At 34.7% G+C, this 25,128-nt stretch overlaps 1 long non-coding RNA gene across 2 annotated transcripts in view; it reads left to right on the forward strand.

Moving 5' to 3' along the window:
- LOC149169988 (uncharacterized) overlaps positions 1 to 19,920 on the forward strand; it is a 52,530-nt gene extending 32,610 nt beyond the window's left edge. Inside the window, exon 3 of one of the 2 annotated variants that reach the window (XR_016259841.1) lies at positions 8,885 to 8,907. This is a non-coding gene — a long non-coding RNA (uncharacterized LOC149169988). Of the gene's footprint in view, positions 1 to 8,884; positions 8,908 to 19,629 lie in introns of those variants that run through there. The other variant, XR_016259838.1, reaches the window with a different exon arrangement.
- The last annotated feature ends 5,208 nt before the right edge of the window (positions 19,921 to 25,128 follow it).

A 25,128-nucleotide genomic window follows, 5' to 3' on the forward strand; every position in this document is an offset into this window, starting at 1 on the left:
AAAGAAGAAAAAGATCAATTTTTTTGAAAGATTGGCACACAAAGGCTAGTGCGTTATCAATCTTGGGTATATGGTGTCAAGAAAAAATGCAAGGTCAAAGGTGGAAGACCTTGGTATGAGAGAGAAAGCCTCATAAGCAAACCTAACGATTTTCATTTAATTGGAGATTTAAGGTCAAGGGATGCTATTCTAAGTTTCTTTGATGGATCTAGGTGACCGATCTTGCAAAGGAGATTTTAGATTCACAAAATATCCAACATGTCATGAAAGACTAATAGAAATCCTAATTCTACAACATTGCAAAATGGAAGAAAGTACTCATAATAAAAAAGCACAATTCACTATAACATTACTTCATCAATCCAGGACAATATCCCTCCAAGCAATTTTATCCTCCCCAAGCCAATTCACTATCCTTTAGTGATCCGTTGCATCCAAGAGACAAGAGAAACTAGTGCGCACTCTCTCCTAAGAGAAATAATGAGCATGTGTTACAATGATCCTCCCAAATCGACTTCCCTCTATTTATCCACGGGAAAGCAAGTCACTTTAGGGAAAAATTAGACTAAAACCCCTAAAAATAATATTTTAAGTGTTTACAAGTTAAATATGCCATAAAGTCTACCTAAAAGATAGCTATCTCAGTCAATTTTGCTAACATCGCGATCGAGATTAAATCGGCGAGGGTTTGAAATCGGAAAAAATCGAGATAAAATCGGTAAAAATCGGCAACACTGATCTCAATAGCAAAACATAATAAAAGGCCTCCTTTTAGGCCACATGTGAGAAAAAGGTCCTCCAAGGGTGACATTATCTTTCAATGTTGAAGATCTCCATAAAAAGTGTTCCAAGGATGGATCAAAAGATTTCTCCTCACTTCAAACCATCTCCTCATTGACAAATGTGCAATCAAGTAAAATCCTCATCATCATCAAGTTGTCACTAATCGAACTCCACCTCATCACTCTAGTTTTGATGAGGGTGATGTCCCAAGCTTAGGGCATGATGTCATCATCCAAAATGGTTTACCATCCCTTGCAAAAGGATCTCAAGTCATCATCATCATCATCAAACTGGTGCAAGAATAAGGTAATTTCCCTTAAGGTGCAATGCTAGCCTAGGGCGTGCTATCTCTGGGGAACATTCTCTTTCTAGCCAACATCTTAGCATCAATGATCAATGTTTCAGGTTTTGGAGGGAGAAGAGGTGATCATCATCAATGCTGGATCCATCCGAAGGTCAATGCTCTTCTCTAAATGTTCAACATTTTGGCTATAGTGCCCTGAAGTGACATTGAGTGGAGTTTTATGTTGATCTATAAACTGCAGTGGATGTTCCACTAGACAATTTGTCATGACAGAATTGATAAAAAAAGATTGAAATCTGAAATCTATACAACGAGGGTTAATTTTCCTTAGTTTTATGGATTTATTAATTACCATTTTCCTTAGTTTTATTAAACCCTAGATGTAAGCCCTAAAATTATGGTTGAAAAATTCATAAAAATGATTTTTTTTCCTTTTTCAATTTAAGAGATGCAAATCCTAACCCTAGGACTATGATGTCTAAGGTATTTTATCTTATTGGATGCAGATTTTGTTGTAACCTAACCCTAGTTTACCATGAAAAGATTTTTTTTTTTTTTTAAAGAATGGCACACAAAGGCTAATGCGTTATCAATCTTGGGTATATGGAGTCAAGAAAAAAATGCAAGGTCAAAGATGGAAGACGTTGGTTGGAGTATGACAAAGAAAGCCTCGTAAGAAAACCTAACGATTTTCAATTAATTGGAGATTTAAGGTCAAGGAATGCTATTCTAAGTTTCCTTGATGGATCTAGGTGATAGATATTGCAAAGGAGATTTTAGATCCACGAAATATCCAACATATTAGGAAAGACTAATAGAAATCTTAATTCTACAACATTGCAAAATGGAAGAAAATACTCATAATAAAATTACACAATTCACTATAGCATTACTTCATCAATCCAAGACAATATCCCTCCAAGCAATTTATCCTCCCCAGGCCAATTCACTATTGTTTAGTGATCCATTGCATTCAAGAGACAAGAGAAACTAGTGTGCACTCTTTCCCAAAATAAATAATGAGCATGTGTTACAATGATCCTCCTAAGTCGACTTCCCTCTATCTATCTGAGGGAAACGAAGTCGCTTTAGGGAAAAATTAGACTAAAAGCCCTAGAAATAATATTTAAAGTGTTTACAAGTTAAATGTGTAATAAGTCGACCTAAAAGATAGCTATCTCAATAACAAAACATATTAAAGACCTCATTTTAGGCCACATGTGAGAAAAAGGTCCTCCAAGGGTGACATCATCTTTCAATGTTGAAGATCTCCATTAAAAGTGTTCCAAGGATGGATCAAAAGATTGCTCCTCACTCCAAACCATCTCCTCATCAACAAATGTGCAATCAAGTAAAATCCTCCTCATCATCAAGTTGTCATCAATCAGACCCCACGTAATCACTCTAGTTCTGATGAGGGTGATGTCCCAAGCTTAGGGCATGATGTCATCATCCAAAAAGGTGTACCATCCCTTGCAGAAGGATCTCAAGTCATCATCATCATCATCAAATTGGTCCAAGAATAGGGCAATGTCCATCTAGAAGGTGCAATGGTAGCCTAGGGCGTGTTATCTATGGGGAACATCCTCTTTCTAGCCAACATACTAGCCTCAATGACCAATGTTTCAGGCTTTGGAGGGAGAAGAGGTGATCATCAACAATGTTGGATCCATCCCAAGGTCAACGCTCTTCTCTAAATGTTCAACATTCTGGCTATATTGCCTTGAAGTGTCATTAAGTGGAGTTTTATGTTGATCTGTAAACCGCCGTGGATATTCCACTAGACAATTTGTCATGACATATTTGATAAAAAAAGACTGAAATTTGAAATCTATACAATGAGGAATAATTTCCTTAGTTGTATGGATTTATTAATTACTATTTTTTTGCTTATGCTTGCAACAGGTAATTTGCAAAAAATAGAGAACAATGAAATACAATCACACACTAATCATCGTGAATACCAAGATATGATTTGGTAAATCGTTTTGGGAGAAAACTAAACTGGAAGTTGAGGTTGCACTGTTGTCTTTTGTCTGAATGGAAATGATGCAAATACAAAGCTGTAGGCACTTTGTATGGAGTTACTTGAGACTTATGGCCTGTGGGTTGTTAGAGAAGACAAACACCTTGCGTTTTTCTCTCTCTATATCAACTCCCATCTACTCTACTCTACTACGGAACAAAAATGCATTGGAATAGAATGGAACCCCTTTTCCTCCTAGTGGCTTAGTTGTAACACTACCTGAGCAAACTAGGGGTTAAATGTGACCCATCAATCCTCAACATGAGTTGCAACTCGACCCTTCTAGAGTCTTCTTTATAGTCCCGATGTGGCTAGCCCCTTTTCCATGAGTAAGGGGAGTTGACGTGGCATCCTCTCAAATTATGGTGGCAAGTAACAATAGGTCTATTGGGAGGCATGCTTTTTTCATTCGAATTCCAATCGACACAATTTTTGCATTGTTGAAAAGCTCTTCGAGTGTAGAATAACGTCACATAGAGTTTTACTCCCAAAAAAACATCATTTAAGGCATCAAATTGGCCCCCAAAAGTTTTTGACTCCTATTCTCCAAACCGGTCCCCACCATTAAAATTGTTGCTATAAGTTCATTTTAAACGCACAATTCGCAGAGAAAACAAGACCTAGTTGATATCACTAACTTCTTTGTTTTCATTTGAGTGTGACAGAATGCCAAACAATTGGAGGGCCATCTAAAGTTACTTCTCCATGCCATGGTCTCTTCTTGCACAAGTTGTAAACCATAATATTCATCCTTTCTTGATTCCATTACTACTTTGTTGTTTCATTCTTCTAGACATTTACCTGTAAAACTTGTATATATTTGATAACCTCAAGAAGAAAGAATGCTTTGTTTCTTTCTTTATCATTATGTGGTACTAGATCTCTCAACATTTGAAACATTGCCACGCTAATTGCACATTTGCAATAAATCCAACAAGGGATTCATGCTTTGTGCATCATGAAAAAGCTTTCGTGATGGATATCATCTTAAAAAAAATGGGCTCCATTGCCAATTGATGAGGGCCTTGTCGTATGGGGAAATGATGAATTGAAGGGCTAAAAGTCTAGTTCCAATGCATAGTCATTGTTGAACCATTTCTCATCCTCGAGGCATTCTTTGAGTTTTACCTATTTTGTATTGTCATATGTTCTATTTAAAGATCAATGGCATTGACATGATCCATGGTATCTTAACAACTGATTTTTGATGCAAGTCATCTATTTTTTTAATATTTGATTTACTTGCAAAGTACCAACTCCTCTTTCCTTTATCCCTTGATGGGCTACGAGTTTTGATAGATAAACACTAGATAAAATGAACACTTGCCCCCTTCGGAAATTGACCTCATAACCTTTCTCCATGAGTACCTCTTGCGCATGAAAGGACCCTCCTGACTCATGCTAGAACTAAACTATCCCTTGCCCCCTCACTACATACTTGGCATCATTGCCAAGCTTAATATGTCTCTGAGTCGTTCTATGCAAATCTACTAAATATCTCTCTAGCCTTTGAGGCAGTAGGTACCATTGTGCAAGTACCAGGGGTTTCTAGCAATAACATTGGTAAAAAGGTAAGACATGCTTGAAAACGTTACTCTCGAACATGGAAGCAAGTTCGCTCAACCGTTTCTCTAATGTTGCTGCAACTTTCTGTGACTTCCCTTTGATCTTGCTCATATTTCTCTTTTGCCTGGCCCTCATTGTTGTTAGAAAATCGGAAAGGAAAAAAGCTTTTCTCTTGTTGATAATTACTTGTGATATCTTTGAGTTCTTATCATCTTTCTTATGTTCTTCTTTTATCTTAGTTTCATCAAGCAATTACCAAAAGCAAAGCACGAAGATAAAGTACACTAGATGTAGGCACTTTTCCAGGGCTAAAACCCCTCTATAGGGGAAAACCCAGTAAAAAACTCTTCCTTCAGTGCATTCAAAATGAGATAGACCAAGACCTAAGACCAACAGACCTTTCTCCTCCACCAAATTAACCTTCCAATTAAATTCAACAACCTTTAGTAGTCTCTTCTTGTCCAACAACTTTAGCCCAGCAACAACCTAGAGATTTCGGTCCCTAGCAACACAGAATTTCGGCCCAACTTTAGTACTACAATTTCGACCCCTCCAGCAGCATAGCAACTTCACACGTGAGAGAGAGTGAGAATTTTAACCTCTTGTGCTTGATAGAAACCTCCTCCTCCATAGCTAGCCCTTTCCTCTTCTTCCTTGAATTTCACACTTTTTTTGGCCCCAGAAGTTGCAGATCAAACTTGATGAGTGGCTTCGAGTTGCTGCCTTTATATAAGAGTTTCTGCCCTTCAATTACGCTGACGTGTCCCTTCTTTGAGGCCTACTTGGGGGAGGCCTAGGAGACTCTGATTTTACATAAAATAAATTTCTTTCTTGACAAATAAATCCCAAGAAGGGTCTTTTACAATGTGACATGGACAAGGACATTTGACATAAACCCTAGAAGCCTGCAATTGAGGCTTTGACCTATAACTAATTGACCCAAGCATGAAACCCATGCTTTAATAAGTCAATTTTATTTATAATAAAATTTATTTTTTCTTTTTCTTTTGACAAAGACAACACATCATGAATGAAATACAATTATGAAGATTGACACTAGTTACATTCTTCAACAATTGTCACCCTTTTTGCTGAAAAATTTCCCTTTGGTCTTCTTCATCTCACGGACCAGGACCAAGTTTTCATTTGTTGCTCCTCTCTGCTCGCTGTTCCTGGACTCTTTACGAGTATCCTCTTGGATGTAGTCATCCCAAAGTCTCTTCCACTTGGGAAGATACTTTTGGGCACAAATGCCCATGATGAATGGTTCCCAAGCCTCGGTGAACCCATTCAGAGCAACATTCACTAGCTTTGCATCTAGTACATCCTCTCCAATAATTGCACGTTGGTCATGGATTTGGGTGATTCTCATAAGGCAGTTGGTCACATTGTTGGAGGGGTTCATTTTGCACTCTGAGCTTAGTTTTGAGAATCTTTTTTTGACTCATGTTATCACTTTGAAAAAGTTATACTACGACATCAAATATCTCCTTATAGTTGGTCTTTTTGCAACATGTGGAATTAGATGATCCATAATAGTGTAAATGATGACGCTCTTTTCCTTTATGTCCTTATCCCATGCTACCTTCACTATAGGGTCTACTATTGTTGGTGCCTGCATGCTCCCTAAGGCCTATGTTTGAGCAAGAGGGTCGGACATAGATTCCCACAAGTATTGCTCCTTAAAGATCATTAAGATTCTTGCTTTCCATGGCAAGAAATTCAAAGCCCCATCAAGCCGATCCTCAACTTTCACATCGGTTACAAACATGGTTGTCCTGAGCTCTATCTCTCAAGCTTGTTAAAGTAACTTGGAAAATAATAGATCTACTTTTCTCCCAAAACAAAACCTCTGGCACTATGTTAAATTATCCTAAAACCAACTTTCTAAGCAAGTAGATCAGATCTAGTTGGAATTGTTAACTCTTGCATTTAGTGGAAAACGAGAAACACAATCACACACAATGCACAATTATTTTTGCTCTTCTAGATTAGTTCATCATTGAAAACAAGAAAAGCAATCACATAATGCACAATTATTTATGCTCTTCTAGACTAGTTCATCATTCAAAATATATTTAGAACTTTTACAAGAGCTCCCTTACATGGAAAATGGCTTTGAGAAATTAACAAACAAATAATAAACTTGGAAATTTTTTAGTTTGCACAAAAATCAAGGCATATCTACACGAAATGCGTGGTCTGCGTTGCAATTTGTTCGGCCTACTCTGCAATCCGTACGACTGTACGAATCTGTACAAATCACTGTATGTCCTCCTTTGCTGGGTTGTACGACTGCAATTCTCCTTGCTATTGATTGGATGTCTTCTTTTTGCTGAACTATTGCTAAAACTCCTTGCTAATGGCTAAAAATCAGACCTTTGATTTTTTTCTTCACTCATGTGACTTGTGAAATGAATGCTCTTTGTGTGCCTTTGTCGTTTGTCCTCTCTTTCTTTTATAACTTTTCTCTTATGACTTTGGCATAAGCCAAAAACCTAATCTTTAATGGTTTTGATCTAATCGTGAAATCAATGACTCTCTTTTAATTAAATCATTAAGTGATCCACTTTAGTCACTTTATTAATTAAAAATCATTGGAATTAAAAAATGTTCACTTCGTTAATGAATAAAGTGAACATTTAGAAAACGCATAGGATACATTTAATGAAGATTTGCATAAGTAGATACCATCCTGGAAATACTTGTATGAGTTACATCTATTTTCATTGCCTAGGAGCTTTGGGGTGGAAGAGGTTTGGGAAGGCAAAGCCACCTCTTGGTTGACCTAGGTCATAAATGGTCACATCTACAATGATCCATGATTTGAGAGCAAAAATAGATGTTGGGATAAACGATGACATGTGTGAAAGAAGACAATGTTAGATAGTGGTTACAATTTTAGTTTTAATATCCCACTATTATTGATTAGTGAATGGTACACATTGCCCATTTTCCATGTTTTAGGTTCATCTTGACTTGACATTTTAAGCTTTGTCTCTCTTATCTTAATGCAATGATTTTGATGATATGTCGGTATTTGTTGCAACATGTCTTTTTTTGGATGCTAGAGGTCATCATTTTTGGTTTAGAGATGGATTGCACTCGATATTATTTTGGTTATATGCACCCTTGTATAATTGAGAACTTTTGCATATTTGTATATAAATGGTATGGATTCATAGGGATGCACATGAATATATACATTTTTCTTTAATTTTTGAATATTTTATATATTCTCTGGCCAACCAGATTTTTTGGTTTGTTTTTTTTGGTTTCGGTCCAATTTTCACTGGTTGGGGGGTTTACTTGCTTGGTGAACTATTTGGTTTTGCTAACATTGCCTCATATTGAGGCAGAGGGTGGGAAAATCATTACGGCGAATGGTAGATAACTTCCATTAGAGGGGATGCAATCTGCTCTAGGGCAAGCCATAACTTCATCAAAAGGCATGGGAAATCCACCTATACTGGGCAAGGTAGGTGGGCAATTTTTTCAATTGAAAAATCAATAGTTCGTGGGCCTCAAGCATGATTTCATGCATATGGGTTGAGTATTGAGTCACTGAACTAAAATAGGAAGAAATCTAGGAAGAAATCTTTGGTTAGAGTGAGGATGGGTGCAAAACCCCCACCCGAATCTAGTGTTTGATCAACGAATTAACAAGCACCCTTCCATTGAAGTAATTCAAAATGGAGCTCACTCTTAAATGGATTACATTCTTGGAACAAAATTTTGAGGAGCCTTGATTCTCCATTATCTAGACTGACAAAATGACGATGTATCTTTTAGTGGAGACCATATTAGCTCGAGAAGTTTATATTTAAATAGAACAATGAGAAGAGCTAATGCTATAAAATTGCGTAATTACTCAACCACCCTAAGGATCACAATCTCTCAAGTTATAACTCTTCTCTCTCTAATTATGGTCTTAGTGATCACCCAATTCATGATAATCTCTATCTTCATTATGCAAGAATATCAATAATGAGCATAGTAATTAATATTGTATTTTTCCAATTTATGAATATACTAAATTTACTTGTATTTCTTCAGTTTATGAATTTCTTCTTTGTGATTTCTACTTTTGAATTTATTTTCACTGAAAGTGTTGCCCAATATATCAGTTTCATTGTGCGAGATAATTTCGTATATTTGTAACTTTAATTTGCTTGTCTTGCCATGTCAATTGGTGATTGTGGAAGGAATTGACAACAAACTTCAAATGGTCTCATGTGAGTAGATGATTGAACTGCCCTATTGTATTCATGTTGAATGTAAGCTTTCATCCCATGTTTTGGGATGCTTGTGATTATATCCCCTCAATAAATGAACGAGTATTGTGTTTACAATTTTTGTGTATCCATTTACTTGGGTATGGAATGAGTGGATTTGTATCCACACCTTCTCAAGGAAATTTTCAGTTGTCTTTTGGGCTTTGATGCTCTTCTTACAATGAGTAAGAGCAAACACTTATTGAATCTATCCATTGCCACTATAAAATAGTCATTTTCACTCTTTGTCCTTGGCAAATCTCCCGAGAAATCCATGGAAATGTGTTTTGTGTTCTAGAAGGAAGGTGTAACGGTGTATACAATCCCAAGAGGGAGGTCGTTGGTTTGCTTATATCACAAAGTGTGCTTGCACTAACATACCTTGAAACATCTTGATCTATGCTCATGTCCTTTCAACAATTTTCCTTTGATGCTTCCTCCTTGTTTGGATCTTAACACCATTAAAAGAACTTTTTACTCATATTTACCAACCTTCTGGCTTGATTGGCACCTAATGACACAACCCAACATTCAATTTCGTCAGTATACTTGAGTCGTATTAAATATAAACATGAACTCACATTTCTGTCACTTGCATATTGGTGTCTTTGATCAACCAATCCAAGGTGTGTGCTCAAGGATAGGCATGAGTTTCCAAGCCAAGTTGTTGCACCAATGATTTGGAAATCAATTTTTTTCGCAAAATTGTGATCAACAAGAGTCGATGCCTTCAGTAAGAAGAGTCGATTATTCAAGCCTTTGGTAAGATGAGTATTTGTCTTTCCTCAATTATTTTTTCTTTTTCCCTTAGTTTTTGATTTTATCAAGGTTGATTTTTGTTCTTCATTGGCAGATTTATATTGGTCATTACTAGCTGATTTATTTTTCACTGTTTTTTTTTGGCTTGTTCATGGTTTTTCTTGCTCATACATGACTGATTTTTCTTTAGCCATAGCTGATTTTTCATGCTTGCAATTGCTTATTTATTTATTTTGCATATATGGGGTTGGTTTTAGGTCCATAAATGTAAGTTTTGCACCTCTAAATTGCTTAAAATTTCTTCTTTGTTTTTATTTTTTAGATGGGTAAGAGGATGGAGCTTCCAACATGTCATCTTTTTATATCCATCAATGCTACAAGGCTCACAATGATGTTTTGAGTCTCTGCATGATTGAGAAGCTTACACGTGTTTTCTTGCCTTCCAAAAATATGTGATTGTAATTTGTTTTCGAAATTGCTTATCTTGATCCAATGGCACCCCCTAGTTCTATATAGCTTGTTTTCTTGGAAGCATCATAAAACAGAATTATGACTAATGGCACATCACATTTGATTTTATTGATATACTTGGAAATAGTAGCAAATCTGAACTTATATTTATTTAACACTGTCATATGATAAACATGTCTGAAGATAGGCATGAGTCTCCAAGCCAAGTTGCTGCACCAATGATTTGGAAATTAGATATTTCTAATAAATGGGATCAATAAGAGTCGATAACCTCTGATCTTAATCTTCGATTGGAAGACTTTTCCTTGTTGTTTTTGCACCTGTAAGGCTGATTTTTGTTCACTGGGAGATTTCTCTTGCTCTTTGCTAGCCGATTTCTATTTGTTTTTCAAGATTGATTTTCTTTTGCTTGTTATTAATTCCTTTTCACATACTTGCCTGATTTTATCTATACATGCTCATTTTTAATACTTGCATATTTGGGGTTGATTTCAAGGCCAAACATGCCAATTTTACACGTCAAAATTGCATTCAATTTCTTCACTTTAATCTTGAGTGATCGTTGCTTGCTGATGGAGCTTCCGAATGTCAATCAATGCTACAATATTTTCAATGATGTTTTGGGTATTTGTAATGAATGAATGAATTGAATTGATTTACAATGAGCAATGAAGCTCAAATAAATAATACAAATGTATTTACAAAAACAACAAGTTTCTACTAGGAAATAGAAACAACAAGTTTCTAATAAGAAACTGCTAATAAGATCACAGACGATCTTATCCGAATAAAATATATAAATGAGCATTAAACTCTAAAATAACATTATTCTAATACCCTCCCTTAATGCTTAATCTATTTACAACATCTATAGACCCCCTAAATTTTACAAACTTATCAGGACCAAGGGGCTTGGTGAAGATGTCTGCTGGCTGCTCCGTTGTGGGAACATACAGCAACTGAATGGATGCGTCTTCAACAAGTTGTCGAATGTAGTGACAATGGGTTTCAACATGCTTTGTTCGTTCATGGAAGACTGGATTCTTGGCGAGTTTGAGCACTCCCCGATTATCACAGAATAAGGGAGTAGGACCTGCCTGGGAAACATTCATATCCACAAGCATACGTCGAAGCCAAACTGCCTCACAAGATGCCTTAATTGGGCCCCGATACTCTGCTTCTTCGAGAGAGCCACTGCTTGCTGCTTCTTACTAGTCCATGTGATAGCCCCAGATCCCAGACTAAACACATACTCGATTGTAGATTTACGGTCATCAACCGAACCTGCCCAATCGGAATCTGTGTAACCACCAAGTGTAGGATCTGAACTCCGAGTGTGCAGAAGTCCATAATCAAGAGTGCCACTCACATAACGTAGCACAAGCTTCACTGCGATCCAATGATCAACCTTAGGAGCTGTCATGAAGCGTGAAATGTAGCTCACTACAAAATTGATATCAGGTCTAGAGAGTTTGAGAAGCATAATAGCCTCTCGATTTCGATCATCAAACTTATCTTGATCTGTACCAGGTGTACTAGGACTGAGCTCTTTGCCCAAAACGAGCTGGTCAAGACGCCTATATTCAAAAATGGTTAACATTCTATGTTTCCAGAGGTTATAATTGGTGCCATTAAAGCGCTGACTGCCTTCCAACATCAGGTTGGATAGCGAGGCCATTTGCACGTTTCCCAAGACACAGAAAACAACCAAGGAGTCCCGCACGGATTTCAATGCAGATGTCGGCTGATCTGGACAAAATATGACAGGTGCAAAAATTCCCTACGCTCAATAATTACGCTTGCATAAACATGCATTTGCATGCACTGAAAATATACGTCCAATCGCCGACTTCTGAAAACGCTGAAAAGGAAATGCCCTCGGCCCCCACTGATTATGCAATTTGGAGAATGTACGTTGACTTAATTTGCCCGTTTGTGCAGCGAATAATTAATTCGAGAAATGACTGTCCCCTAAAAATACTGTTGTTGTTGTCGGGTTTGATTTCAAGTCGGCCTCAGCAAATTCGATCCTGGAAGGTTTGATTGACCACCTATGTTAAGCGATATGGGCCACGAGAATGGAACCTTATATCGGAAAGAATGAATAGAGCCCTGGACAGAGGTCCCAAATCCTGTGCAGAGAGGTGGAAGAACTACTTGAAGCCCGGGATCAAGAAGGGCTCTTATCAGAAGACGAGCAACGTCTCGTTATAAGACTTAAGGCAAAATATGGTAACAGGTGGAAGAAATCCACTTTTCACAATAAAACGACCACATGAATCCAACAGTCTCTGATTAAGTGACTCGTGCCAGGTTCTTGATCCCCCACGGATTCAGTTGCTACGATTCGATTCCTTGTGCTGCGTGTAACAAGAACTCGTCGTCCTCTGCGTGCTTGGCATGCGCTGCAAAAATAAACTCAGCAGAGGTAGCCACGATTCCAGTCAATCGGTGTCAGTGCTGCTATGCGGAGAAAATCGTCCCAGTCAGTTATAACTCCGCCCGAAGTAGATGACGTCAATCCCTTCTGCGGCAGAATTAGGGATAACCAATTACGGCTCCCACAACTTAGCCTTGGTTGAACTCGACCTCTTGGCTTGACGACTCTAAAGAGAATGAGCCATCGACCCTAGCAAGAAGCACAAATTTCTGAGGGGTGACAGGTCAGATTAATTGTGCGTACCCGGGCAATTTCGTTATCCGTGTCCACAAAAAAAAAATCCGAAGCCGATCTTTACACGAAGAGCATTTCACGGCCGAAGAACTTCAAGGCAAGTTATCTTTCAACGAATTTGTGCAAGCTGTACCTTCAAACCCTTGCGGTGGCCACTCCTGAAGCATCTGTTTCAGCAATGTCAAAACCCTCTGCGAAGGAAAAGGTCGAGGAATTTTGAGCAAAGACGGAAGAGTTTTACGTCGGTAACTTGAAAACCCTCAGAAGGCTCCTGTGGTGTTTGCCAAGGCCTCTCGAACTCCAGCGGAAAACAAACGCGACACCCAATTAAAAAACTGCGGCTCAGAATTGTGACGCCCAGTAAAAAAAAATTTCAGACTCCTAGAGAGCAATTTCGAAATGAAGCACAAAATTTTTCAAACAATGAAAAAATATTTCGAAAAAAAATACCCAAGCTCTGATACCATAATGAATGAATGAATTGAATTGATTTACAACGAGCAATGAAGCTCAAATAAATAATTCAAATGTATTTACAGAAACAACAAGTTTCTACTAGGAAATAGAAACAAGAAGTTTCTAATAAGAAATTGCTAATAAGATCACAGACGATCTTATCCGAATAAAATACATAAATGAGCATTAAACTTTAAAATAGCATTATTCTAATAATTTGGATGCTTGAGGTGTATGCCTTTGAAAAATATTGTTTTGAAATTGCTTATTGCTCCAAACTTTTGCTTATTCTGATTCTCTATGTAGCTTGTTTTCATGGAAGCATGTTAATTTTAGGTATGTTCTGTGCTTGGAGCAATTTATTTCAATTTTCACAGTTAGCTCAATATCTTTTCCAAATTAGCAATCACATCAGCATTAATGTAAATTGCAGATAGAACATAAATATAGATCACAGAAGACAAGCCAAGACAAGAGGACACAAGATGTGGGGAAACCCTTGATCAATTCTTCTTATATGGTCTTCAATAGTTCACAGAGAGAGAGAGAGATAGTACAATTACAACATAAGTCAACAATTTGACTTATCTAAATAAGAGCATAGATCATCTCTAAGAAGATGATACATGAGATAGTTGAACTCAGTTGAAGACATGCTGCTTCAACTGATTCTCCAAGGTGACTCCTTCACCTATCATTGTGTTGCATCTCGTCATTACGCTGCACCTCACCGTGCTGCACCATGCTGCACACATTATACTGTTGCAGCTTATGCTGCCACTGCTGTCCCATGTGCCATTGTTGCACCATGTTGCCACAACTGTCCCATGTGCCATAGCTGCACCATATGGCATACTGCTGTCCCACTGTTAGTGACATTGCCATTCCATGTTTGCTTGTCGTCCCATTGTTTTGTTGCTGTCCCATCACAACTTGCTCTCCCAATTGTGCCATCATTGCACTATGCCATTGCTGCTAGCACTGTTGTCCCATCACACTACACTGCTGCTCTCTGGTTAGGGCATCACCTACAACCCTATTCCTTCACACAACTCAACAATCAGCGCTTCAAAAGACTATGGTTTACCAAGGGAATATGCCTCCACTCCTATGCTGCCTTTATCTACTTGTTTTACCTCAAACGCAACACATAGATGGCCTCTCGCTGCTGGCTATGGCCTGCAGCCTAGCCCAACAACGAGCTGTAGTTGCGGCTCCCTTATACACCACCCAAACAACCCTTAAACAACACAATTTTATCCTCTAGATTTGCGGCCTTCCTTACCCAACAATCTGAACCCAAGACGACTCTTAAACAATCCTCAAAGCAGCCCGTTGTAACCTACAACAACTCGACCTCTCCACAGAAAAACCACGCTGTTCTTTAAGCTCCCCCACGTTGTCCCTTTAGCCCTTCAAACTACGGCTAAGACTCCTGCAATCCCTGCTCTAAATCTGCACTTGAAACAACCCCAAACAGATTTGTCTAACCCTTAAACTTACCTCAGAAATACGCTGTTCATACAACCCTTCCACGCTGTCTAGGGAAGCCTCCTTCTCCACGCAGATTTCAGAGCTATACTTAGAGATATATATCCACACATGGATGCGTAGAGTTGTCATAGGATAGGGCTTGCTAGGACTGCGGCTAGGGCTGCTAAGACCTCCTCCATAGCTGCGTTGATCCTCCTTCTTAGGACTACATTAGGGCATCCTCCTTAGGACTGCATTAGGGCTTGTAGAGACTGCGTTTAGGGCTTCATACTAGGGCTCCTTTACCTTCGACGTTTTAGGGCTTCCTCTCTTAGATTTCTCTTCCACTAAAACCTAGAACAAGTGGAAAGAAATCAAGAGTGAAGTGTGTAAAATGACTCTCAAGTGATCTCCTTTTATACTAAAATGTTGAGCACATGTGGGGTTTATTTGGTCGCTGGCCTACCTTGACGAATTGTCTATTAACACAAATAAATTCATAACTCCATGAATACTTATCGGAATCGGATGATCTTTAGATCAATCCTACACCTCTCGATGAGAGGGATCCCAGAAAAATATCCGCTGCCATAAATAAGATGACCCACATGGAGTTTGGCCCTAGTTGCCAATTTTACCAAAGCATCATGAAAATCCTTTGCGCAAGAATTATGACTTATCTGCCTCCTTAGGAATTGCAATCCTCAAATATATCTAGATAACATATACAGGACTTGATGTAGATACCCCATGTACATGTGAAGTAAATTGGTTGTGTATTCTTGGATGTTTTGACCTTGTTTTTTTTTTAAATTGCCATTTTATTTTCTACTTGTGCTCATGACCTATTCTGTAGAAATTTCTTCTCATCATGGATTTGAATTCTCCCAATTGGTGATTGGTCTGCCTCAGGAATTTTAATCCTCAAATATATCTAGATAACATATACGGGACTTGATGTGGATACCCCATGTCCATGTGAAGAAAATTGGTTGTGTATTCTTGGATGTTTTGACCTTGCTTTTTTTGAAATTGCATTTTATTTTCTACTTGTGCTCATGTCCTATGTGTAGAAATTTCTTCTCATCATGGATTTGAATTTTCCCAATTGGTGATTGGGAGCCATCATTTTTCTTTGAAGACTTCGCATGGGTGGCCCACCATATGAATGTAACTTAGAGATCTTCAATTTGGTATACGTAATTTTTTTCTTATCTCCATAGTGATGTGCTTATACATCTCCAACATTTTATTTTCTACTTGTGCTCATGACGTATTGTGTAGAAATTTCTTCTTATCATGGATTTAAATTTTCCCAATTGGTGATTGGTAGCCATCTTTTTTTCTTTGAAGACTCCACATGGGTGGCCACCATATTAATGCAACTTAGAGATCTTCAATCCGGTATATGTAACTTTTTTCTTATCTCCATAAGGATGTGGTTCTACATCTCCAGTTGTTCAATGATTTACTCTACCATGTTTTAAAGGGTGGATGTATCTTAAATGTCCTTATTCCCTTGGACTTTTCTTGTTCTGTGTCCTCTTGCCTTTGTGGAGGCTCTTCTTCTTCTTTATCTTCCTCTAGGACATAGGAACATTGACTTCACTTTTTTTAAAATCATCACAATTTCTTCTATTGACTTCATCAATTTAATTTTAATTGTAAGCAATTTTTCTACACAATTCTCCAGTCTTTTGAATCTTTCTTCATAAGTGTTGTCTTCATGATTTAATATATCATTTCCAATTTGTTGACTATATCTATAGTTTCTCTTTCTCTAATTCCTTTGCCAAGGGCCTTCCCCTCTTGATTTAGAGTGTTACTTTTCCTTTCACTCCCAAAACTCTTAATGCTTGAAATTGTAGGTCACTGGAGAAAGTACTATGCCACCTTGTACAATCTCTTTGTAGTTTGGATTAGTGCTTCCTAACCTCACGTGAATCCCTATTCAATTTGGAAACACAATATGAACTCGAGAGACCAAAATCTTGAAAATGCACCCTTTGAATCTTGCTTCATAAGTGTTGTCTTCATGATTTAATATATCATTTCCAATTTGTTGACTATATCTATAGTTTCTCTTTCTCTAATTCCTTTGCCAAGGGCCTTCCCCTTTTGATTTAGAGTGTTACTTTTCCTTTCACTCCCAAAACTCTTAATGCTTGAAATTGTAGGTAACTGGAGAAAGTACTATGCCACCTTGTACAATCTCTTTGTAGTTTGGATGAGTGCTTCCTAACCTCACGTGAATCCCTATTCAATTTGGAAACACAATATGAACCCAAGAGACCAAAATCTTGAAAATGCACCCTTTGAAGATGATTCTTTGATCCCAAGTTGGAGAGTGTTTGCTATTTCCATTCTCATAGCGTAAGACTTCACATTATTACTTGTTTTATGCTATAAGATTAAAGTTGTTGCTTTACATATATTCATTATCAATGGTCATGTTATATGTGTCATTAATATGATGTGATGATTTCATATTATTTTTGAATTTATGGACATGATGTTGTGATGATTTGTTTCATTGCCATATCATTATGAATAACACATGCATGACCCATTGTGGCTGGTATATAGTTATGTACAAGTTATATTATTTATTAGCCTGTGATAATTGTTATGTTTTGATCATGAAATAATGTTGATATAATACCCGTGATTACATGCTTTGATAGCATGCATTGCGTGTGATTTATATATCGGCCACAAGATGGCGATGGGTTGATAGCATGTGGCATATGCTAGTTACATTTTCATTGTTGAGTGGTGATAATTGGATACATGTTATAACTAATATTTTGTTATTGTTGCTCACATTCTTAATGAAAGATCTCATGGGATCCCATATCCATGAAAAGAAGATCCCCTTATCTACAAAATTTTCTCCCTTGGGGGCAACTCAACTTCTCATTAAACATATTTGAGAAAATAGGAAGTTGACTAATTAGTAGGGTGACAACTAATTACATTTATGGACAAGCAATTAGGAGGGGACAAGTGAAGTACCTTAGGCTGGAGTTGTGGTGGGTGTGAGTAATTTAGATGGAGAATTATGTAATTGGGGCGAGTACTAGTGATTACATCAAAGATCATGAGCTAACTAGGTCAACAAAGGCCATTGGCTATGTTTTACCACTTTGAATTCTCTATCTTAAGACTCAATATAACGACATCACCATTATGGCCTTTGACCAATTACCTAGCCCCTTGAGATTGTTAGTAAAGCGACCTAACCTCTAGTTTGGTAAGAGGATTCCTTGAATAACACCCAAGTTCACCTTAGAGCTAAGTAGATAGCTAAGAGCTTTAACCACCCGTGTTGGGGGCAAGGGGCACCTTTGTCGGATATATTAGAAAATTCCAACCTACTTTGAGGAACATTTCTTAACAATAAGACATGATAAGGCATGGGGTAGTGTTTCAACGCTATTGATAAGCCGAACCCTAGCGCAAAAAGAATTCTTAGAGTGAAGAGCCACTCTACTTGATCATAAATGATGCACCAAACCCTTGAGTAGAATTCATAGAGTAATCTCCAAGAATATTTATAGACGTATAACTCATGAAGCAAAAAAAGAACAAATGTAAAGGTCGATAATGCAATGATTCATAACACCACATAAATGTGAAGGGCCACTCTTCTCAATCATAAACTCTCTAAATCAAGGTAAAGTTGAATGAATTGTGCACTATGGGGCACACTAGAGACTTTATTGCCCTTGAAAGCTTTTTGGGCTGGTCCCCAATTTTCACTGAATGGCATTGTAATGTATTTTTTTGTTAGTCATTCAAACCCCATAAATCCCATGGGGTCACTTTTTAAAGACTTGTAATCTTTGCTTTGTAAGGAAATAACTATAAGGGATGAGTCTGTTCCTGTCACTGCTTCCAGTGGGCCCCTAACACATTTAACCACTTTAAGTGGGTGGGGGTGCTAAAGAGTGTGCTCTCCATATATTCGTAAAAGGACACTGGATATATTCGTTGAGGAACGACTAAGGGCTATTGTCTTTGGGGTGAGGGGTTTTGTTGCACTATACCTTTCTTTTTCAAAAAACATTTCAGCCTAGACACCTTCATCTACTCATGGTCCATGATTTGAGAGTGAAAGTAAAATGCAGGATAAGTGATGTATTGAACTTGTTTGCTTTGACTTGATTACGAACTTTGATGAACAACCTTGTGGTCTTTGGAGAGACGTAAACCTTAATGCAAACTCCATATTGAAGTCGAGGGTGGGAAAATCACTAAGGCTTCATGGTAGATAACTTTCTTTAGAGGGGATGCAATTTTGCACTAGGGAAAAAAGCCATAACTTCATTGGAAGCCCTCAGAAATCCACGTATACAAGGCAAGTTAGGTGGGCAATTTTTTCAATCGAAAATTCAATATTCGAAGGGCTTCGCGCATGATTTCATGCATATGGGTTGAGTGTTGAGTCAAGGAGCTAAAATGAGAAGAAATCTAGCAAGAAATCTTTGGTTAGAATGGGTGCAAAGCTCACATACCTTGAATCCAGTGTTGGATCACTAACTTAGGAAGCATTCTTGCAAGTGACATGATGAGCTTTGATCTAATGGTGCCTATGATGTAATGAGTAGGAACAATGCTGAAGTAATTAAGTGGATTGATTGGTATTTTTCTCTAGTTTAGTTCATATTGTGTTTTTAATATATTTTTTTTTAATTCACTTAATTATTGTTTAGTTTCCTTTGATAATTTGTTAAATATTTTTAGTATGTTTCATTATAATATTTAGTGGTGTATATAGTTTCCATTTTAATTATTAAATGGAATAGAAGCTTTAATTTGAATTGGTTGATCTATAATGCAGATAAAGGGAAGTTCAAATATTAGATTATGGAGAGCTGGGTAGAGGAGAGGAGGGAAAGAAAAACTGCATTTTATATAAGTTACAAGTTTTGACCAATGGACTTAAACTTGTTTTCAGTAATGACCTTAACGACTTTGAGACTTGTTCTTTCATCCATCATACTTACAATATGAATCCATCCATATTATTGAAATTCATTCATTTTTTGTGGTTGAAATTCAATTATTGTGGTTGTGTATTTTGGTAATCACATTGACATGAGTTTGTTTAATTTAAAGTTTTTTATGAATCCATCCATATTATTGAAATTCATTTTTTGTGTTTGAAATTCAATTATTGTGGTTTTGTATTTTGGTAATCACATTGACACCTTTTGAGTTTGTTTAATTTAAATTTTGTATAAGTGATTTTAAAAATTGAAAATGTGTAATCGTTTTAATATTAGTGTGTATGTATTAATTTGTGAATGAAAAAGATATTAATGTTATGTTTTTATAATATATTGAAAAATCTTGAAATTATATAATATGTATATTTTTAATTAATAAAAATATTAAAAATAAATTGTAAAGATCAAATAATTTAATATGATGATTATATATATGAGAAAATGCATTATTGATATTTTGTGGTTCGAGGAATATTTTACAATGAAATCTAAGGAATGTTTCCTTTGATTTGTTAGTTGTAAATTAGAATAAATTTCATATGCATTTGAAAAAACAATTTCTAATCTTATGAATTATGATCTCTTTAAAAGGGAGAATAACAAGTGGAATATTAATTAAAATATAAAGTGCAAAATAACTTGTTCTTAATTTTTTAACGAAGTGCATAAATGCTGAAAGATGTAGCTTGATTGTATCAATAATTTAGATCACATTTCTCATAGGAATCCTTTCCAAATTTAATGATTTGTGATATTGAACTAGAAATATGGAGGATGGGTGCCACAAATAATAATAGACGAGGCTCTCAAAATTTGATAAGCATGGCTGATCATTATATTCAACTAGAAATATTATAAAGTTGAACATTATGTTGGAAATAAACGATATGGAAACCCAACTCCACTACAAGTAAATTTGAAAGAAATAAGATGGAATAAATAGAATTAATCTTCAAAATTGATGGTTACAATTTGGAAGGAGAAATTTCAAACAAATGTCACATGAGTCTTTTGTAAGTGTTTTTTTTTTGGTGTCAAGTGATAATTAGTGATTACATTACTCAAAATGATATTGAAAACTCAAAGAGTTGCATTGTTTATTGGCATTTTTAATAAAAACAAAACCCTTAATATACATTAATTATAGATTAAAAATAATAAAATAATAATACATTAATTAAAACTTTAAACTTGAAAAATTACCATATGGACTATTGAATTTCTATTGAATTTTATTTATAAATGAAACGATATATGTAAGTAGAAAAGATAACATGTATATTTAATTTTAAATATAGAGAAAATTATTTTATTTTATTATTTGTCCAGTCCCCTATCCAGGCCCATATCCATCATATTGTACCCGCTCGCCCGGAAATACGTCGCATAGCCGGCAATGGTTACTGGAATTGCCCGGAATGAACTCAGGCATATGGTGTCGCGATTGGTTGGCGCGTGACGCAAATGCTATATCAGAGATTCCTTGCCAGAGATTCCACCTCAACTCCAACAATACATGGTTTGGGTTCATGGGGTTTACCCACTCATTCCAAACACTGAGCACCTCAGTGATCAAGTGAGGCTGAGGAATCAGTCATGATACCTCAACCATGAACATACACATAGGACATCCAGTATTTTTCTTAACATCTAGTGCTTTTCTTAATCTAAATGAGAAAATAAGGTAGTTTTCATACTTTAAAAACAATTCTTACAGATTAAATTTATAATTATGATATAGTTATCTTACAGAGAAGATAACCTCCTACCATAATAACTTAATTATAATATATATTTTTTCTAATTAAAATATATTTATTATAGATATCTTTTTTAATTAAAATATCTTTATTAAAGGATAATAGAGTTGTCTTACAATTTTATGTATCATTTCCCTGGTACAAGATTTCATATTTCAAATTTTGTTTAAACTTCATAAACCAAATTCTATTCTATTTTTTAAGAAAACCTTAAATTTCATAACCCAAATGAATATATTGCTTCTATTTATTATAGATTAATTTATAATAATCATCTACCCACAATACATAAATATTAAAAAGATCTCTTAAACATTAAGACTAATTTATAATAATCATCTACCCACAATACATAAATATTAAAAAGATCTCTTAAACATTAACAAAACTAAATACATAAAAATCAACACTTTCTAACCTATAAATATAAACTAGCCTATAAATATAAAATTGATTTTATTTATTATAGATTAATGTATAATATCATCTACCCACATTACATAAATATTTAGGCAATAAGGTGTTAATTTTATATATTATAAATTTCTTGAACATTAACAATTTCTTTAGCATAAACAAGACTAAATACATAAAAGTCAACACTTTCGAACATACAAATATAAAATTGATTTTATATATTATAGATTAATCTATAATAATCATCCACCCACACTACATAAATATTTAGGCAGCAAGGCAAATTCTCTTATGTGCCACCCTGTCCTATCATGTAAGGCGGTTTGATGTGTTAGACGATTGGAATGATTCCCACCATCCAATCATCGTACAAGGTTATGGAGTTAGTTATTGTAACAACCCAGCGCTGTGAATACTGAGAAGATGGGTTCTGGAACAAGGGCATCTTTGCCTGGGCTGTTTGCCACTGTGCCGCCCCTATCTTCTACAAACGGCCACTGGCCGTGATCGAGGGTTTATAGTTTACATATTGTTCATTAAAGTTGTTTTCTAATATTTATTTATATAGGTTTATGGCTGGTACATATTGTTCATTAAAGTTGTTATTTAATAGTTATTTATTTATGAGGTTTGGTACATTATTGTTTATTAAAGTTGTTTTTAAATATATTTATTTATCTACGTTTATGGTGTATTGTTCATTAGTTGTTCTTTAATATTTATTCATCTATGTTTGGTACATTGTTCATTTATTTATCTAGGTTTATGGTTCTACATATTGTTCATTAAAGTTTTCCTTTAATATTTATTTATCTATATAAGTTTATGCTTAGGACATTATTGTTCATTAAATTTGTTTATTAGTATTTATTTAAGTAGGTTTATGGTTGGTACATATTGTTCATTAAAGTTGTTTTTAAATATTAATTTATCTATTGTTCATTAAAGTTGTTTTTAATGTCTATTTATGTATATTTATAGTTGACCATATTGTTCATTAAAGTTGTTTCTTCATGCTTATTATAATGTGTATTAAAAATAAAACAAGCTTCTCTTTGCTTCGAGATATTAAACATACATCTCTACTAACAGGGTCAACCACGGGAAGGTGGAAGCTAATTTGCCCCAAAAACTGTGCATTGTTGATATGGGGTCTTTAACATATCAACATGCGAAAATAATTTTATTATATTGATTTATGAGATGAATGTAATGTTTTTAATATATTGTTAAAATGATTGAAAATAATAATTTTATTAATTTGGTTGAAGTGGAAGATAAAGTGTGATTTTTTTTTTAATATGTTGATCTGAAAATAAAATATATTAACCATATTTATATTATTTTTATGGAGTTTATTAAAAGCTTATTATATTATTATTTTATGAAGTTTATTAAAAATTTGTTATATTATTATTCATATTAAGTTTTTGTGTTTGTAATATTTATTAAAAATAAAATAAAATAATATAAATAAAATCATAAAAATATAAAATAGAAATAAGAAAAAGAAAATCATAAAACTATATAAAAAAATAAAAAAAATAAAAGTGAAAAAATAATATTTATAAAATTAGATATATAAATATTTTTTAATTAATATAATAAATAAATATACACTTATAAAAATATAAAACTAATAAATATACATATCTAAATTTATTTAATAAACAAATAAAGAAACATTATTCAAGTCACATACATACACAGTTTCAAATCAGAATACAAAAAGAATCTATCAAACAAACACTCATTTCCAAGCAATCATACATACATTTTTTGAATTTCAAATACTCAAACACAACATAGCATTTCAAACCAACAAACATAATACAATTTCAACTTAGAATACAAACATTATGAAAAATTCAATTAAATAAATAAACACACCATACAATTCCAAATCAGAATACAAATTGAATCGATCAAACAAACAAGCATTCTCAAACAATCATACATGCATTTTTTGAAAGCACACATACAAACATAAAATAAACATTATTTCATAGAATTTCAAATACTCAACACAACATAGAATTTCAAATTAGCAAACATAATACAATTTCAACTTAGAATACAAACATTATAAAAAATTCAATTAAATAAATAAACACACCATACAATTTCAACTCAAATTACAAATTGAATCTATCAAACAAACAAGCAATTCCAAACAATCATACATACATCTTTTCAAAGAACACATACAAACATAACATAAACATCATTTCAAAGGATTTCAAATACTCAACACAACATAGAATTTCAAATTAACAAACATACTACAATTTCAACTTAGAATACAAACATTATGAAAAATTCAGTCAAATAAATAAACACATCATATAATTTCAAACTAAAATACAAATTGAATCTATCAAACAAACAAGCATTCCCAAACAATCATACATACATTTTTTCAAAGCCCACATAGAAACATAACATAAACACCATTTCAAAGAATTTAAAATACTCAACACAACATAGAATTTCAAATTACCAAACATAATACAATTTCAACTTAGAATACAAACATTATTAAAAATTCAATTAAATAAATAAACACATCATACAATTTCAAATCAGAATACAAATTGAATCTATCAAACAAACAAGCATTTCCAAACAATCATACATACATCTTTTCAAAGAACACATACAAACATAACATAAACATCATTTCAAAGAATTTCAAATACTCAACACAACATAGAATTTCAAATTAACAAACATACTACAATTTCAACTTAGAATACAAACATTATGAAAAATTCAGTCAAATAAATAAACACATCATACAATTTCAAACTAAATACAAATTGAATCTATCAAACACACAAGCATTCCCAAACAATCATACATACTTTTTTCAAAGCACACATAGAAACATAACATAAACATCATTTCAAAGAATTTAAAATACTCAACACAACATAGAATTTCGAATTAACAAACATAATACAATTTCAACTTAGAATACAAACATTATTTGAAATTCAATTAAATAAATAAACACATCATACAATTTCAAAGCAGAATACAAATCAAATCTATCATACATACATTTTTTCAAAGTACACTTACAAACATAACATAAACATCATTTCAAAGAATTTCAAACTAACAAACATAATACAATTTCAACTTAGAATA

Source organism: Pinus tabuliformis, chromosome 4_2 (genome assembly GCF_031772625.1).
Source record: "Pinus tabuliformis cultivar Carrire ecotype Pingquan chromosome 4_2, CPIR1, whole genome shotgun sequence".
Classification (NCBI taxonomy): Eukaryota; Viridiplantae; Streptophyta; class Pinopsida; order Pinales; family Pinaceae; genus Pinus; species Pinus tabuliformis.